Below are 19,057 nucleotides of genomic sequence, written 5' to 3' on the forward strand. Positions count from 1 at the left end.
GTTAGACAAGGGGTGCAGAGAATATTCTGGATTCTGGTCATTGCACTTCATCCTTGCTAGAAATGCTTCCTGTATTTTCTCCATTTCACTCCCTGACTCTCGATCTCTGCCCCTTTCCCTGTTTCGTCCTCAGAATTAGCACATTCAGCCAGTTAATCGCAGCAATCCCGCCACAACACGGCAGCCTGAAATCTCAGCTCTCCCCCGCCCCTCGCACGAGACCTGCTGCCAGCTGAACTGGAGAAAGAATGGGGAACGACTCTGGCGGAGGGTGTGAAACAGACCCCCGGAAAAGGTGAGTTTTCACAGGGATTTCCTCAAATTAGGAGAAACTTGGGGTCCCAGTTAGTGCCCAGAAAACCCTTCAGGGATCAAACAAACCAGAGGCCCAGCCCTCCCCGATCTGGGCTCCAAGTGGGAGTGAGCGGGGGGCTGCTGTGACATGCACAGACTGCTGGGCACGCACGGACTGTGGCTGGGGAGGGGGCTGCCAGACCTCCCTCGGGTGACCAGACAGCAAATGTGAAAAATCGGGACGGGGGTGGGAGGTAATCGGAGCCTATATAAGAAAAAGACCCAAAAATCGGGACTGTGCCTCTAAAATCGGGACCTCTGGCCACCCTAGACCTCCCCCACAGACTGCCACTGAGGGAGGAGTGGGCAGATGCACAGACCTGCAGTGACCACACGGATTGTGAGGTTTGTTCCCCTCCTGTCTCCAGTGGGGCTGAGGTTTCTCCCTGAGCCTGCTGAGCCCTGTGGCCCTTCCCAGCCATGCCCGTGGGAGCAGAAAACACCGAGAGACCAGGCCGGGAAGGTCATATAGTTTATTGGACCCGCTTCTGTTGGGGAGAGAGACCAGGGCCTGAGGACGAGCTCTGCGGAGCTCGAAGGCTGGTCTCTCCCCAGCAGAAGTTGGAGAATGAAAGAGATCCCCTCCCCGCCTTGTCTCTCTAATCTCCTGGCACCGACCTTGCAAACAGAGAACTCTGAGGCAGTTCAGTGCTTCCGACCGAGCACCCGGAGCCCGTATGTAACACGGACGTTGCATTCATTCAAACAGTGCCTAGCGCAGCTGGGGGACGGGCTTCAAGCTGCTGCCAGCCACAGCCCCTTCTGTGCCCCAAACCGGGGGCGATTGCGCCTACCGGCCAGACCCCTCTGTTCCAGAACGGAGGTGCCCTTTGGTCTCTCAGCCCGGCGCTCTCACACAACCACAGCAGCTCCAGTCACCAGGTCCCCTCTTGGCGCAGTGGGAGGGGGCAGCAGGACAGAGCAGGCAGGCCACCGAGGGGAAACTGTACTCCGGGAAGCCGTGACTCTGTCAAGGATTTAGATGTCATACCGGGCAAGCCGCTCAACATCCGCTCCCGGTGCGATGCTGTGGGGAACAGGGCCAAAGCCATCGGTGATGACGGGGGGATTTTCTTGGTTTTTCAATGGTTTGCATGCCACGTGTGGGACTCAGTTTCCCTGGGTGCTGTTTGTTTAACGAGGTGGCACTGGTGGGAGAGGTCGTTTGTTGTTACAGAGGACCAGCGGTGATCTCGCCTGTCAGTTGGGCCCTCAGGCAAAGGCCTGGAGAATGGATACCCCAGCGACTGGTGAGCGGGAGGCCCAGCTTGGAAGTCACAGCCAGGTCGGGCCAGTAGTAGGACAATAGGCTGAGGAGAGAAGACCCGGTGACTGCTTCCAGCCAGGGGGAAAGAAAAGAGGGAGGAGAGGAGAGGCTGAGATAGAGGAGACCCAGGCAGCCTGTTCACCTGGGACAGAAGACAAAGGACACAGGCTTGTGGGAAGGTGATATCTGATGCTTAGCTGGAAAGAGGGGGCTTCTGGACTGGGGAGAGAAAACAGCCAGAGCCCACACGGGTGCAGGAGAGACCTAGATGGACTGTGCTGAGGGAGGTTAGGCCTGAGGCCCTGAGAGTTTCCTGTGCTGTGTTCAGATGCTCAATAAACCCCTCTCTTTTACGCTGGCTGAGAGTCACGGCAGTCTCGGGATCGGGGTTGCGTTCTTCCCTCTGGGAGTAGAGGCCCCAGGGGTCCAGAGTGAGGGGACTCCCTGAGGGGGCCCACGGCAGACAGGCATGCTCAAGGCTCAGAGAAGAGGGGTTCCAGGAGGCGGAAGGGCCTACGGCTTAACCCTCGAGAGAGTGGATGTCCGAGAAGGGCTGTCACGCTGAAGGGGGTTCCTCCCAAGGACTGTACGAGGCTGAGAGAGAGCACAAGTCCTGTGAGTCCGTGACGCCATCCATGGATAGATAAAGAGAGGATGGAAAGGGAGGTGATTCAGCAGTGGTGAGACTGACACTGGAATACTGCATCCCGTTCTGGTGTCCACATTTCAAAAATAATGTTAAAAAAACTGGAGAGGGTGCAGAAAAGAGCCACATTGAGGGATGGAGAAGACTTATAAGGAGGGATTGAAAAACTCAGTCTGTTTAGGTTTTAGAAAGATGGAGAGGTGAGCTGATGGCAGCCTGCAAGTGCCTTCGCTGAGAGAAAACACCAAGTATTTAAAGGGCTCTTTAGTCTTGCAAAGAAAGGCAAAACAAGAACAAATGTCTGGAAGTAGAAATCAGAAAAATTCTCCTTAGAACAAGGCAGAGATTTGTAAGAGGGAGGGCGACTCATCACTGGAACAAACTGCCAAGAGAAGTGATGGATTCTCCATCTCTTGATGTCTTCCAGTGAAGACTAGATGCCTTTCGGGAAGGTGCTTTCATCAAAAAGCAGCTCTTGTGATACACAGGAGGGCTGGGAGATGCAGGGCGTCATATTAGATGCTCCAATGGTCCCTTCTGGCCTTAAGTCGACTAATTTATGAAAAACTGGTATTTTATTTATAGCCGGCTCCATCCCCCGACTCACCAGTCATTGAGTGCGGAGATCCGGGGGCAACAACTCCAAGCTCCACAGAGGCTGGGCAGGGGCAGGACATCAGCTGGGAGGGGAGGGATAGGGGGGGCAGTGACATCACAAAGGCCTTTTGCAGGACCTCAGCCCATTGGGCAAAGGTGGTGGGGAGGGGGTGACCTCACAGAGAGACCCCGACTTCAGCGGGGCAGGGCCGAGGTGCAGGGCCAGGGCAGTTGCTGAGACCCCCCCGGCTTTGCAGCCGCACGTCTCCTTCGCCAGGTCTCCCCTCGAGGACGGGGAGAGAATTAGGATTCACGTCATAGCATGAGGAGGAGCCTGTGTGGAGTTTTCTCCTTTCCTACCCCTGGTTGTGCCCTTAAACGAACTTCCCTTGGACAAGGTCGGAGGCTCCGAGAGGTTTGGAACCTTTTGCGTCTGATGCACCTGCTGCAGGCAGAATTCTCAGCACAGAAAACACTGGCTTAAGGGGGCAGAATTTGATTTCCTACCGAGCACTTTGATGCTTGGAAACATTGGGGACCTTGGGGTTTATGCTTTTTGGTTTCCCTTTTCCTCTTTCCTCCCTCCTTTCTCCTCTTCTCTTGCTTCTTTTTTCCCTGTTTCCCTCTCTCTACCAAGGAGGGGTGTGTGTGTGGAGGGTGGGCAAGGGGGGGGGTTGCTCTCGTCGCGGGAGGTCCTCACAAAGAGGTGGGTCTGGATCTGAGAGCGATCCGCTCTGATGGTGACCTGGGCCGTCCTGTGGGACCTCTGGTGAGACCTCTCAGCCATCCGCCCCTCAGCGTCTCAGTGCTGGTTGACCAAGCGGGGGGCTATCGACAGCGAGGAGACTCAGGTCCTTTTGGTCTCTTTTCAAATCTGGCAAATAAGTCACAATTAATCCAATGTATGGGATTAATCTTGCTGCTTCAGGGGCGGAAGGAGGCAGGGTCTTGGGGGAAGGGGTGGAGTGGGGCGGGGTCTGGGGCAGAGGGGGGTTTGCCCCGGGCCCGCACCCCCCTCGGGATGGCATTGGCAGCAGTATTGGTCCCACCCCGCGGCAGGGCCGGGCTGGAACCAGGTACGGCCGGGGCAGGGCAGGGTAGGGCAGGGGGTGGGGGAAAGCTGGGCGGGAGGGAGCCAGGGGAGGTACCTCTCTCCAAGCCAGACCTCGTAACCTGAGATCCAGAGAGGGGTGGGGCTCAGGGCACACCCCTCCCATCGGCCTTTCCTGTTGGTTAGCGTCGGTGTGGAGATGCCTCGCACGCTGGGTTTTGTGGGTCCTACTTTCAGGCACCTCCTTCTTCCTGTAAGCGGGGGAATAGTCCCGCTCTTGTGGGGAAATTTCCTGGCTTCTGCACGACCCCGGTGAAGTGGACTAGCGAAAGGATCTGAGTCCTCGCTCCCACTGCCTTTACCCAGTGGGCTCCCTGCCCTCGAGGACTCCCCTCCCACTCTCCTGTCTGGCAGAGTCCTCGTAACCCCAACAAGGCTGGGCCCAGGAGTCCTGGGGGGCTCGACCCCCAACCCTGCGGTGGTCACCTAGGACAGGGGCTAGGGTGTCCCCACTCTGGGGTACTCTCTGCACTGGGCGCTTCCCTGACCCACTGACCAGTACATACAATTTAAAGAAAATGCAAGTTATTTAATCAACAATTAATTTTAAAAAGAATAAGGAATAATGGGAAACGTGAAAGGAAACGCATCACCCCGCTCTGTGGCAGGGAACATCACAAACAGGGTCTCTGGAACGTCAGGGCAGTTCACAGTCTGTTCCTTGTGAGTCCCAGGCCCCTTCTCCGGCCCTGGCCGTGTTGCGGGGATGCTGCGGGTCGGACGCTTGCTCTGGTGGTGGCCACACGCTCTCAGGCTCGAAGTGGCAGGACCCTTCTGCCCAGTGTCGCCCCCGCCCTGTCGGGGTTACGATCCAAGCCTGGCCTGCAGAGCCTCTGGGCTGAGACGTCTCCCTGTGCGGGGCCCGCTCCCCAGGGTCCCCCTCGCTCTCCCCAGCTGCTCACCGCATCCACCTCCGGACGGCTCCCGCCCCAGCCCCACCACTCGGTCTCTGCACGGTTCCTGCTCTGCCCCCAGATCCCTGGGCTGCTTCTCTGGCCCCTCTGGCTCTGGTTGGTCCCAGGACAGGTCTGCTCTCTCTGGGCTGCTTTACTGGTCCCCCTGGATTGGCACAGCTCCGCTCCCCAGCTCAGCTCGGGCCCCTGCTTTCTCCTTAGCTCGGCCCCACTCTGTCTGTCTGACCCAGGCAAATCCAGCTCACACGGAGGACGGGACCCCCCTGGCCTCCCGACTCCCTCATTAGCCTTCTCGCCCTGTCATTCAGGCTGACCTGGTGTGTTGGCCTCTCCCCATTGTTCCTTGGGACTATCAGTCTCAGGGTCCTGGTTTCCCATCGACCCTTCCCCCTTTTAGGACTGGGAGCTAGCCAACCAAAACACCCCCTCTGACTGTTAGTAAGGGGGCAACAGTCCCCTTACATTTAGGCCATAGCTGGGGGGGGTTGAGGATCGGCAGCATCTCAGTGTCAGATTTAGGTAGCTAAAGTGAAAGTAGCAGCCAAGCCCACCTCAATATTTTTGTGGAGCTAGCCCCTGGTGCCTAACCTGTTTTGAACAACCCACTAGGCCCCCATCTGTGTTGTCAGGTGCCCGATCCCAGACCTACATTATTTTAAACAGATGCTTTTGAAAAACGTACCAAAAGTCTAACGGGCTCTAAAAATCAGCTGAATACATTCCGGGCCTACAAGCACTAAAATACCTTCCTCAAACCAGTGTATGGGGCTTTGAACGGTATCACGACATGGCAGGGGCTGACAGTCAGTGCTAACTGTGTGAAGACCCATTTTTCATGATTCTTGCTAAAGCCAGTCAGCAAATGTCGTCTAGGAGTAAGTGCTGTAATTATGGGGAAGAAAAATCTGCATTTTTCACACGTAACAGTGTAGCCAGACAGCCAGCCCCCCCTCTCAGACCAGCATTGCTGGAAACACACGGGAGCCAAAACACCGGGGCACTCCAGCACAGACTTTGAAGCTGTGTGCCTCTGGGAACGTATACAACGATTGGGCTCACAGCAGGCAGAGGCGCTGTGACAGACATGGCTCTTAGCCCCTACTAAAACAGCATGATGCACACACACCAACATCCTAGGTGGGAAAATATTTACCCTGATAAAAGAAGTGTCCAGTAGTCGAAACTTATTGTTTCTGCCTTGCAAGTGTGAACTACTCTTGCGAGAGCTGGCGTCACCCCGACAGACCAGCCCCAATTTAGCATAGAAAGGAGAAAGAGAATAAAGGAGTACAGAGGTATAAGTAGGGGACCTACAGCACCATGATTTTTGAGTGCTTTTCACTATCTATCTGCTGGTCAGATAAGTGACAGCCTCCCAAGGCTTCTGCAGCTAAGAGGGTCCCTAAGCCTTGTCCCTTATTCGTCTTTCCACGGAATTGAGTGACCGATCCTGGCTTGGCACCGCTGGAATCGAGAGATGCAAGGAGGGTAAGAAGCACCCACACCTGATCTCCTATCTTTAGTGTACACATATTTTGAAATAGAGCTCTATACTTTGTTTTCTTTCTTTGGGGTTGTGGCTTCAGTTTCGTAACTTGTTTGTGTGTGTAACATCTCTACATTTAAATAAGTAGGCACTAGCAATTTTGTAACCACATGATTAGAATCTAGTTTAATAAATATTGGTAACCATTTTTGCATAAGCCTGACTTGTTTCTCTGGTTTACTGTGAAGCAGCCAACACAATTAAAGAACCTCAGCCGTTTTGGCTATAAAGCCTGGCCATTAGGTGAGAGTACTAAGAGCCTAGCGTTGAGTTGTGCCGCCTCCACGGGGCAAACTCTTGGGGCGCCTGTCAGTCAATCCTGACTGCCCGCTGCGAAGGAGCTCTGAGCTCTAGCAGTTAAAGTCACGGGTGTGGAGAGGCTCTTAGTGCTGCCATTGGGGCACCTGTCAGTCAATCCTGACTGCCCGCTGCGAAGGAGCTCTGAGCTCTAGCAGTTAAAGTCACGGGTGTGGAGAGGCTCTTAGTGCTGCCATTGGGGCACCTGTCAGTCAATCCTGACTGCCCGCTGCGAAGGAGCTCTGAGCTCTAGCAGTTAAAGTCAGGGGTGGTTAGGACCTTGGGGCATCCGTCAGCCTAGCCCGGGCTGCCCGCCGCGAAGGGACAGTGTGTCCTAGTGGTTAAAGTCACGGATGGTATAAATGGGCATAGCTGGCACCTCACCAAACATCCCTGGCCATCGGCTAACAAACAGAAGTGGAATAACTGCATTCAAAGATAAAACGATGAAAAACTTGAAAGGCCACAAGCCCTCTCAGTCCTACTACTTGTTCAGCCAGTCGCTCAGACAAACAGGTTTGTTGACATTTGCAGGAGCTCATGTTGCCCACTTCTCGTTTACAGTGTCACCTAAAAGGGAGACCAGGCATTCACAGGGCACTGTTGTAGCTGGCATCGCAGCATATTGACAGCCCAGATGTGCTGAAGAATCATACGTCCCTTCGCGTTTCAACCACCATTCCAGAGGTCATGCGTCCGTGCTGATGACAGATTGAGATGTCACCAGCGGAAGGTTGATTTTCTTGTTCGGTGGTTTGGATCTTGTCGTTTCCACACTGGAGTGTTGCTCTTTTCAGACTTCTGAAAGCATGCGCCACACCTCATCCCGCTCAAATTTTGGAGTCCAATTTCAGACTCTTAAATCTTGGGTCAAGTCCTGTGGCTATCTTTAGAAATCTCACATTGGTCCTTCTTCGCCTTTTGTCAGATCTGCAGTGAAAGTGTTCTTAAAACAAACACCACGTGTTGGGTCATCATCCGAGATGGCTAGGAGATGAAATCTGTGGCAGAGTGCAGGTAAAACAGAGCAGGAGACAGACAATTCTCCCCCAAGGAGCTGAGTCACCGATTTAATTCACACATTACTTTTTTTTAACGAGTATCATCAGCATGGAAGCATGTCCTCTGGAATGGTGGCAAAAGCATGCAGGGGCATACGAATGTTTAGCATCCCTGGCACATAACTACCATGCAATGCTGGCTACAAAAGTGCCATGCGAACGCCTTTTCTCAGTGTCCGGTGGCCTTGTAGGCTCTAAACGTTTACACTGTTTTCCTTTTGAGTGCAGTTCTGGAACAAAACAAAAAATCTACATTTGTAAGTTGCACTTTCACGGTCAAGAGCTTGCACTGCAGCACTTTTATGAGGGGAACTGAAAAAGGCTCTTTCTTTTATTACTTTGACAGTGTAAATATTTGTAAAGAATCATCCTAGAAAGGGAGCCCTGTATTCTGTGTTGTAATGGACATCAATATATTTGAAAAAAGTAGAAAAACACCCCAAAATCTTTAATAAATTTCAATTGGTATTCAATGTTTAACAGTGTGATCAATCATAACTAAAAAAATCACAATTAAAAAATTAACCATGATAAATTGCAGTTTTAATTTTTTTAATTGTGATTAATTTTTTTGAGTTAATTGCATGAGTTAATTGCGGTTCTCCCTGCCCCAGCCCAGAGCCTGCACCCAGCACCCAAACTCCATCCCACAGCCTGCACCCCCACCCCCTTCCCACACCCCCCCTCCTGCACCCGAACTCCCTCCTACAACCCCACCCCTTACCCCAGCCCAGAGCCTACAACCAAACTCCGTTCCAGAGCCTGCATCCCCTCCCTCCGCAGGCCCTCCCATCCCCAAACTCCCTCCCAGAGCCTGCACCCCTCCACCCATCCTGCACCCCCACCCTGTGCCCCAGCCCGGAGCCTGCACCCAGTACCCAAACTCCATCCCAGAGCTTGCACCCCAGACTCCATCCTAGAGTGGTGAAGAGGACAGATTATTAACTCATCACAGTGGGTTTCAGCCCCATAGGATCACCTGTCAGGATTTTTCCTTCCTTTAAAGAGGGCAGAACCTAAACCCCATTCAGAAGATGCGGGGAATCTTACAGTAAATTCTTCCCACATAGTCCCCTCTGTAAACTCATCAAGCAGAGCTTGCCTTTGACTGCATTTGACCAATCAGGGGACGTTGCGGGGCAGGGTGACCCATGCAGAAGGGGGTTGTATCTCCCCTCTGAGAACTCCTCCCTCTGTCCTCTACCAATTGAAGTGGGCGTCAGCTCTGTAGGACCACCCCGAGAGGGGATTTGACCAAATACGGGAAGTGCCGCAGTGGAGTGAGCTGCCCACAACAGGATTCCGTGGTCCCTAAAAAGTCCCCACGCCGCCCTCTCCCAATTGGAGAGGGTTTCACTCCCACCTTAGGCCATCTCAGAAGGGAAACGTGTACCAATCCAGAACAGGTTTAGCCCGAAGGCCTAGGCCACGATTTCTGCAAAAGACAACCTTGGAACGAGACGGGCTCTTCCACGCAGTGTTGAGTTGCGACTTCCAGGAGGATGCTGCCAGCCACGCAAACATGGAGCTCCAGAGATCGGCGGCTTCTGGCCTAGACCTTCAGGCACTGCCTATTCTGATCGGTACGTTTCCCTTCTGGGATGGCCTAAGGGGTGTGTGAAACCCTGACCGATTAGTAGAGGACGGTGGGGGGATTTCATGGAGCGGTGATGGGCCCCTCTTGCGGGCAGGTCACCCCACCACAGCACTTACCCTATTTGGTGAAATCCCCTCTCTGGCTGGTCCTAAGGGGATGAGGCTCACCCCAACTGGGAGGAGTTCTCGGAGGGGTCACATGACCCACTTCCGGATGGGTCACTCTGCCCCAGAACTTTCCCCCATTGCTCAAATCCATTCCTGAGGCAGATGGATGGAGATAAAACACCCCCAGATTGGTAGAGGAGTGGCAGGAGCTCTTAGAGGGGTCACATGCCACTCCTTGCTTCTACTCATATTTGCATCCTGACCCCGAAAATCTTATATCATAGTGTGGGTCTTATGGTGACAGATGAGAGATGCCTTAGGGGTGACGGGGTGAGGTCCCATGGGTGAAACTAAATAACTGTCCTTAGCCTCAGGGTGGTTTGGCCTTATGGCCAGAGCAAAAATGGCTGCCCTCCCACTCAGGGGTGTGTAGCCCAACGCCCAGGGTCCATGCGGCCGCCCGCTCCATCCAGGGCTGTGTGGCCCAACGACCAGAGTCCGTGCGGCCGCCCTCTCCATCGGGGCTGTGTGCCCCAAAGACCAGAGTCCGTGCGGCCGCCCTCTCCGTCCGGGGCTGTGTGGCCCAACGACCAGAGTCCGTGCGGCCGCCCTCTCCGTCCGGGGCTGTGTGGCCCAACGGCCAGAGTCCGTGCGGCCGCCCTCTCCGTCGGGGCTGTGTGGCCCAATGACCAGAGTCCGTGCGGACGCCCTCTCCGTCCAGGGCTGTGTGGCCCAACGACCAGAGTCCGTGCGGCCGCCCTCTCCATCGGGGCTGTGTGGCCCAACGACCAGAGTCCATGCGGCCGCCCTCTCCATCCAGGGCTGTGTGGCCCAACGGCCAGAGTCCGTGCGGCCGCCCTCTCCGTCGGGGCTGTGTGCCCCAAAGACCAGAGTCCGTGCGGCCGCCCTCTCCGTCCGGGGCTGTGTGGCCCAACGACCAGAGTCCGTGCGGCCGCCCTCTCCGTCCGGGGCTGTGTGGCCCAACGGCCAGAGTCCGTGCGGCCGCCCTCTCCGTCGGGGCTGTGTGGCCCAACGACCAGAGTCCGTGCGGCTGCCCTCTCCATCCAGGGCTGTGTGGCCCAACGGCCAGAGTCCGTGCGGCCGCCCTCTCCGTCAGGGCTGCATGGCCCAACGACCAGAGTCCGTGCGGCCGCCCTCTCCATCCAGGGCTGTGTGGCCCAACGGCCAGAGTCCGTGCGGCCGCCCTCTCCATCCAGGGCTGCGTGGCCCAGCGACCAGAGTCCGTGCGGCCGCCCTCTCCGTCGGGGCTGTGTGGCCCAATGACCAGAGTCCGTGCGGACGCCCTCTCCGTCCAGGGCTGTGTGGCCCAACGACCAGAGTCCGTGCGGCCGCCCTCTCCATCGGGGCTGTGTGGCCCAACGACCAGAGTCCATGCGGCCGCCCTCTCCATCCAGGGCTGTGTGGCCCAACGGCCAGAGTCCGTGCGGCCGCCCTCTCCGTCGGGGCTGTGTGGCCCAATGACCAGAGTCCGTGCGGACGCCCTCTCCGTCCAGGGCTGTGTGGCCCAACGACCAGAGTCCGTGCGGCCGCCCTCTCCATCGGGGCTGTGTGGCCCAACGACCAGAGTCCATGCGGCCGCCCTCTCCATCCAGGGCTGTGTGGCCCAACGGCCAGAGTCCGTGCGGCCGCCCTCTCCGTCGGGGCTGTGTGCCCCAAAGACCAGAGTCCGTGCGGCCGCCCTCTCCGTCCGGGGCTGTGTGGCCCAACGACCAGAGTCCGTGCGGCCGCCCTCTCCGTCCGGGGCTGTGTGGCCCAACGGCCAGAGTCCGTGCGGCCGCCCTCTCCGTCGGGGCTGTGTGGCCCAACGACCAGAGTCCGTGCGGCTGCCCTCTCCATCCAGGGCTGTGTGGCCCAACGGCCAGAGTCCGTGCGGCCGCCCTCTCCGTCAGGGCTGCATGGCCCAACGACCAGAGTCCGTGCGGCCGCCCTCTCCATCCAGGGCTGTGTGGCCCAACGGCCAGAGTCCGTGCGGCCGCCCTCTCCATCCAGGGCTGCGTGGCCCAGCGACCAGAGTCCGTGCGGCCGCCCTCTCCGTCGGGGCTGCGTGGCCCAACGACCAGAGTCCGTGCGGCTGCCCTTCAATGCAGGGCTGTGTGGCTGAGAGTTCAGAGACAAGATGGTTGCCCCTCCTCTTGGGGCCGTGCAGTCTAGTGGCGCAATGGGGACGTGGGCAGCCACCCGAGGATGGATGGCAGCCAGGGCAGGGGGACCCAGACTCTCCTTACTCCCCCTTGCCCTAGCCCAGGGCCTTGTCCGTGGCCAATGTGTTTGCCGTTGAGTCAGTGGGGATCCAACCAGAACATGCTGACGTCACTCAGCATGACAATGGCTCGTTCACCCAGGTTACTTCAGAGGAGAAGTCTCTAGGCCACGGGCTGGGGGTCTCTGGGCTCCCGGCGTGGGAAACTCCCAGACACTCCGATCTCCCTTGCACGTCTGCAGGCCCCCGGGGGTGCGGCTGGGTCTCGGCGCCTCGGGGCTCTGCAGTCAGGGGCTTCAGCTGCTTCTGGACTGGAGCCTACAATGTGCATCCTCCATTTTCGGCGCTCTGCCTAGCGTGAGCTGAGCTGCTCCCTTTCACACTGGTGCTCCAGTTGTAGCGTGTCCGGCAGGGCTGGGGAGGGGCTTGGCTTCCTCCGCCTAATCTGTGGGGTTATGTGGGGCTGGTTCACCCCGGCACACGCTGCTCGGCCTCTTCTGTCTCCTCCTTCCCATGCAACAGCTGCTTTGCCATCTCACAAGAGATGGGATCAGTGGTGGGCTCAGTTGGCTCCTGTTGGCCTCCAGATGTCTGGAAGAGGGAGAAAGGGCAGGAGCACAAATTAGAAAAACAAACCCTTCAAGCAGGGTAGTTTTCCACAGCACAAAACCACCCCACTTTGCCAATATTCATTTGCAACTTCCCTGAGAGCTGGCATTTCTTAAAGAGAGCACCCAACCCCCCGCAACCTCCACTACCCTGGGGGCTGGCAATGGTTAAAGGGAGTCTGGGAGAATTTCTCCTCTCTCCGCCTGGCTCTGATGAGTGAGGGAATCACATGCGAGAAGCTGTGTGAATGTCGGGCTCTGTGCGGTGGGGTGAGATGTCCTACATGGTGCCCAAAGGTGGGGTTGTCCTGACTCTGCAGTGACTTCATTCTAGGGAGAGAGATGTCAGAGATCAGCTCCAGGGTGCTGCCCTGTAACAGTGTGTGGGAATGGGGCAGAAGTGGGGAATGGTGCACTCAGGAAAGGAGCAGGGCTAAGGGTGGCCCGAGCTGCAGCCACCAAAGCCCCTGTGTGCTGCGTTCCAGCTGGCCGGCTCTGTCTGGCTGGGGTGCGGGCGAGGCGGCTCCACGTACTGCCCTTCTTGTCTGCCCCACCAGCCACGTCGCCGCGACCAGCACCTCACCGGGAACCTCTGCCCGGGGGCTGCTCTTGCCTGTCAGCTCTGCCCCGCCCCGCGTACCTCCCCCAGCAGCTCCCATTGGCCGGGAATTGTTAATCCGGCCCTGGCCCTACTCCCCAGCCTGTTCCAATCCTGCTCTTGACTCCTGACTCCGGCTCCAACCCTTGGCTCCCCTTGGCTCGACCTCCACCACTCTGAGCACGCAGCCCCAGCGACCCTGCTCCAACCACTGGGCCCAACCAGCCGTGCTTTGGCTTCTGACACCAGCGATATGGAGGAGTCGTTCACCTCACCGCTTTCCATGTGTATGGCCCTGCCTTGGTCAGCGCTGGTTTTCATCTGCCATTGCGCTGCCCGGTGACATGGCTTGATTAGATCCCTTTGAACTTCTTCAAAGTCTTCTCTAGGCTGATTAATCTGCATAATTTTGTGTCATCTGCCAATATCCACCTTGTTGTTCAGCCCCGGTTCCAAACATAAGAAAGGCCAGACTGGGTCAGAGGAAAGGTCCATCTAGCCCAGTATCCTGTCTTCTGACAGTGGCCACTGCCAGGTGCCCCAGAGGGAATCAACAGACAAGACTCATCCAGTGATCTATGCCCTGTTGCCTAATTCCTAGTTTCTGGCAATCAGAGGCTAGGGACACCAAAAAGCTGATAAGCGTCTGGTGTACGTACCATAGCAGGACAAAGAGCTCTTCTGTGTCGGTCCCGGTTCCCTAGTCAACTGCAGAACCCGACACGAGATTTACAAGCTTCTGCAACCATTTGTAATGTCTGTTGAGGATGTCCCACGTGGTCCTGTCAGATTTCAAAGGCACTTCCTGAAAAGCTGAAACCAAGAGGTAACGGGTTGAAAAGCCCCTGGTGCTGATGTGCCTGGTGCCTAGGAATCCTCCACTCCCGATGGCCATTGCCCCCTGCTATTCGCTCCCCCAGAGTCTAAGGGCACAAGAGCAACAACTCCGCTCCTCCCAAAATAGCCCTGGACATAGAGGAGACCCCATTCTTGTCACTTCCCCCTCCGCCGGCCTACACCCCTACACACACCCCTACACACAGACGGTTGGGGGCACTTGTTCTTTCGATGGAACAGGAAAGCGACAGCTGCAGCGACATTAAACCATCCAACATTTAGGCCAAGATCCACAAAGGGATTTAGGCTCCTAACGTCTGCTGAAATCCTTTGTGGCCCTGTGCCTTCATTCCTGAAGAGATCACAGGGACAAGTGTTTCCCATGTGCCCTCATGGGATTTCCTAGGAGCTGATAACCAATCTCGGAGTGAATCTCCCTGGCCTGCAATCACTCCATTCCAGGGAGGGCAGGTGATGAGGGTAATTGTCATCATCATCATCATCCTTAATAACAACGGCTCTTTTCAATTCTGTCAGGCCTTCCATTACAGACTTTCAGACCTTTATGAAGACAGTTTCCCCACACAGCTTTAAGGTTATGTCTACACTAGGAGCTAGAGATGGAATTCCCCTGCTCCCATACACATATTGTGGTACCTCGATGAAGCTCGCATGACCATCCTTCTTCCTTAAACGCTGTCCTTAGACAGAGAGGGACCTGTGTCCACATTCAAACCTGTGTTCGGGCCCTGTGCTGCACCCCTGTACTTCCCACAGAGGCACAAACACACAGAGGTATTTCCTTACCTTCATACAGGCGGGAGATGCCATCTTCATTCACTGTTTCAGACAACAAATTGTAGTAATGGCGGATAGTATTTCCTAGACATACAATGAATACAGTGCATCTCATTACTTTTCAAATCCTTCGCTGAAAACTGCTAAGGATGCAGCCATTCCCCCAAGACAGCCCTTCGGAAATTAAATACATTCCTTACATCTGTTCACAAAGCACATTAGATAAAGCATCAGATGCCCAGCAGTGACTGAGAAGCTGATTTCCAAAGGAGATTGAATTCACATCAAACCAGCATGATGTGAATTCAATCTCCCCTAGGCACAGCCAAAGAGCTGTTGTGGGCAGGGGAAGTTGGTGCAGTTGATACAGCTAAGTTGCTCCCTTCATCTTGGAATACATGTTAATTCTCTCTCTCTCACACACACACACACACACACACACACACAGACACCCCGTTGTAGGATTCTGGTGCTGTCGGAGGGAACAGAGCAGCCGTCTAGAAAAGGGCTTTGAAGGAAACATTTAAGAAAGCTCAAGTGAATTTCCTCTGCTTACCAATGAACAAGGCTGCAGAGTGTCGTATTGTTGTCTGGGAGCTTTCCAGGTACTCTAGGGCCTGGAACAGGAATTTGGGGATGTGGCTCTTGTTGTTCTGCATCTGGAAAGAAAGAAGGAAGAAATGCACAATATACAAATGACATGTTCTCCCCACAGCGAATAGTCCAGGAAAGCCAAAGCATATAGCCAGGCAATGGCAGCCGCCAATACGAACCCATACACCAGAGCAGCACCTCTCTGAAGTCACTGTTGTGTTCTCCAGAACCTCCGCTTTCATTTGAAAAGACAAAAGTTTGGAGGTCTGACAGTTGTGGAGAAAAATGTCAAAAATGTGAACGGATTGTAACTCCTGCAGAAATGAACCAGCAGAGAGCCTGGAATAGAGTCTTGCAACCCGACCGAAGCGGATGGGTACTCAGGCTGTGGGGTTCGAAAGGTCTCCCTCAAGTCCCCATTCACCCCTCTCAAGGCACAAGGAATTCACCTACCAAGCACTTCCCGACACACTTCAAGAGCTGTGAGGAGCCATCCCAGGACATGCTGCGGAACAGCCTCTTCAAATGAGCCCAGCCGAGAAACATTGCGCAGCGGAAGAGCGTCAGTTTACATCGCTGCAAGAGAAGGGAGACCAAGAGGGTTCTCACTGCGAGAGGGATAGTGTGGGGGACACTGGACCTTCTCCACCCCTTGTACTGTGTGCTGTGAGGATGGATGAGGCACGAGGCTCCAGCATGGAGTGAAGCCGGGAGGAGAAGACTCTGCTTGGGCAAGGGGCTCTGGCGATGACTGGAGTGGGGGCCCCAGGGGATTCTGGCCCTTTGCTCTGAAGGAAATAATGACGGTTGCACTTACCAGTGTCACACTCTCCTCCTGGTCTGCAAGATGCAGCAGCAGCGGGAGCAAGCAGTGGATGATTTCCTGCTGCACGAGGGGTTTGTCTGGGTCCTGCACCCTGCTCACCACGTTGCCAAGCAGTGAAATGGCAGCTGAGCGCACACTGCCCCTCTCCTGGCAATGACACACAGGGGGTGGGGACCCCCAGTTAAAGCCAGGCAGTATCAGAGCAGAACGCGACAGAGTCATAATCCGCCCGCTGCTCCGGTTCCCCCTGTGTAAACTGACTTGGCTGGCGGGAGCAGGGCGGACACCAGGCCAGCGCCATAGACATCTTGTGCAAGGCCTGAGACCCTGTGCGGGACAGCGCAGCCCCAGGGTGTCCCAGAGGCAGTTTCTGTCTGGAGAGCCCAGAATCCCAGAACCCGAGAAGATTTGGGGAGAGGGAGGGAAGTCTGCTGGAGACTGGTCTGGGGAAGGGGAGAAGCCGCTGCTGGAGCCTTGCAGGGATGCGCTGCTACAAAACACAGCATTTCTTTTGCTCTTCGGTGCCCCCGAGAGCCGAGCCATTCCCAACCCACCTCTTTCCTGCTGAGAATCTCCACCTCTTTGGGGGCCTGTGTTCTCCAGACAGCTGGTCATCTGCCCAGGGCCAGGCCCCCTCTCCCCCAGGCCAGGCTGCAGCAGGGGCTGGGAGCATGGCGCTGAGGCTGAGCTTTGGAGAGAAGAGCTCTGACAGGGAGGTGGCTCAGCAGGAGATTCCCCACCCATGGCGGGGGCGCTCCTTGGAGGCTCCATGGCAGGCCTGAGGGGTGGGAGCCAAGGAGATGGGGAGAGAGAGACAAGGGCATAAGAGACAGGTAGGGGGGGGCATGGGCTTCTCCTGGGGTTCCAAGCCTTACGTCATCAATGAAGGGGCGAAGGCTGACTGCGATGTCCTGGGAGATGGAGCCAAGGCCCTCCCTCTTGAGGAGGTAGATGATGTCTCCAGCTTTCTGCATGGCCTCCTTGACACACCCTCCATCCCGGTCACAAAACCTGGCCACGGTTCCTGGCAGCTGGGCCTGTAACCATCTCACCTGCAGGAATGAAGAAGGCAACTCATTACTTTCCAGGGTGACAGCCTGGAGCACATGCTGGACCACTCCCACCTAGGAGAAACCACGGATGGCACAGCCCCCCAACGGGGTAGAAAGTCGTTCTCCTGTCACTCTGTGCCCGCTGCTCACTGTAACCTTTGTCTTTGCTCACCCCACCTCCCCCATTGCATCCCATCTGCAATCAGGGCTCAGCTCACGGGAGCAGGGAGCACGTCATGCCTTGATTTGCTCAGGAAAACAACTCCACCATTTGAGGGCTGTGTGTTAAACAACAAGGCTTGTGTGGGGATCTGGCTCTCATTTCCGAGCTATCTGAGAGACATCGGCTTCCTCGGTCCCCTGGGCAATCCACGCCTCTTACCTTTTCTGGCTGGAACACAATACTGCCAAGGCCTCGCAGACTGAGCTTACGTATGACGGGATTTGTGTCTTTGCTCCATTCCATGAGCTGCGCCCGGAGCTCTGATTTTGTCAGCACTGTCTCAATGGAAGGACTCTGGAGAAACTGGAAAGAGCCAAATCAACATCAGGTTGAGGAACAGAGGTCTTCCTGTGGGGTCTCTGCCCTAGACAGTCGTCTTTACCAAAGGGCCACTTACTCCCACCCAAAGTCTCTGGTGCGTAGGGAGCCAGTTGCTGCTGTTTCAGTTGGTTCATTCCCAAAAGTTGGACTCATGCACAAATCACAAATCAACCCCCAGGGAAAGGGGCGTCTCCAGGCCTCATTGAGCGCCATGCAGAGACCCCTGGGACAGCAGAAAAGCACAACCCCAGGAAAAGGTGAGGAGAGAAGCAAGGCCTTGGGGCACTGGAGAAACATCCCCTCTTGCCCCATAATCCCATTGAGGCACATCCAGCCAGGAGCAATCTCACCCTGTCTCCCCCTCCCTCTCTTTGCCATGCCCCACAACCATCTTTGTGCGGAGAGGAGCTAGCTGGCGGTAAGGCTGCTGAGCTGCTGACAATGTGCCCCAGAGCTTACTGGCCTGAGCTGCTCTCCAGAAAGCTCCCTTGTGCCTGTCAACTAATGAATCTCACCTCAATACAGAAAGCCATGGCGATCGTTCTCTGCTCCTCCTCCCTCTCACTCTGGACGATGGTGATTGCCTCTCTGAAAACTGCAGGGAGCTGAGGGTTCTCACACTCGATCATGGATCTGGAACATGGAACAGAAAGTCCCTTAAAGAAAAGGAGTACTTGTGGCACCTTAGAGACTAACCAATTTATTTGAGCATAAGCTTTCGTGAGCTACAGCTCACTTCATCGGATGCATACTGTGGAAAGTGTAGAAGATCTTTTTATATACACACAAAGCATGAAAAAATACCTCCTCCCACCCCACTCTCCTGCTGGTAATAGCTTATCTAAAGTGATCACTCTCCTTACAGTATATATCTTCTGTCCCAGGGGTCTCTGCATGGCGCTCAATGAGGCCTGGAGACGCCCCTTTCCCTGGGGGTTGATTTGTGACTTGTGGCGGGGGGGTGGGGGGGGTGAGAAAACCTGGATTTGTGCTGGAAATGGCCCAACTTGATTATCATACACATTGTAAGGAGAGTGGAACAGGAATATTTCACACGGAAATCCCATTCCCAAGAGAGACCCAGTGAGGAGGAAACTTTGGGCTCTTACCTTGCAATCAGGCCAACACCCTGTGAGTAGTAATATCTGGAGGCTATCGTGTCCCAACCCTGCTGAAACTGGATGATGGCAAATTCCTTCCAGTAGCCGGGCATGGAGAAAAAAGTCTTCACAGCCTCCACTGACGTGCTAAAGAGAAACAAATACCAGTGTCAGGCAACGAGATCAGCCCCAGGCATGGCAACTCTGCAGAAGTCCTGGGACACACAGCGTGGTCAGCAGTAGCTAGCCTCCCCGAGGATAGATCCAGTGTGATATCACGGTGCTTCCCTGCCCAATGGGCCCTGTCTACACTGCCGTTTCATTGAGTTTCTAACCAATTAGTGACAATGTCGCTTCTTAAGATGATTGGTGTCATCACTCA

The sequence above is a fragment of the Natator depressus genome, chromosome 11 (genome assembly GCF_965152275.1).
Source record: "Natator depressus isolate rNatDep1 chromosome 11, rNatDep2.hap1, whole genome shotgun sequence".
NCBI lineage: Eukaryota > Metazoa > Chordata > Testudines > Cheloniidae > Natator > Natator depressus.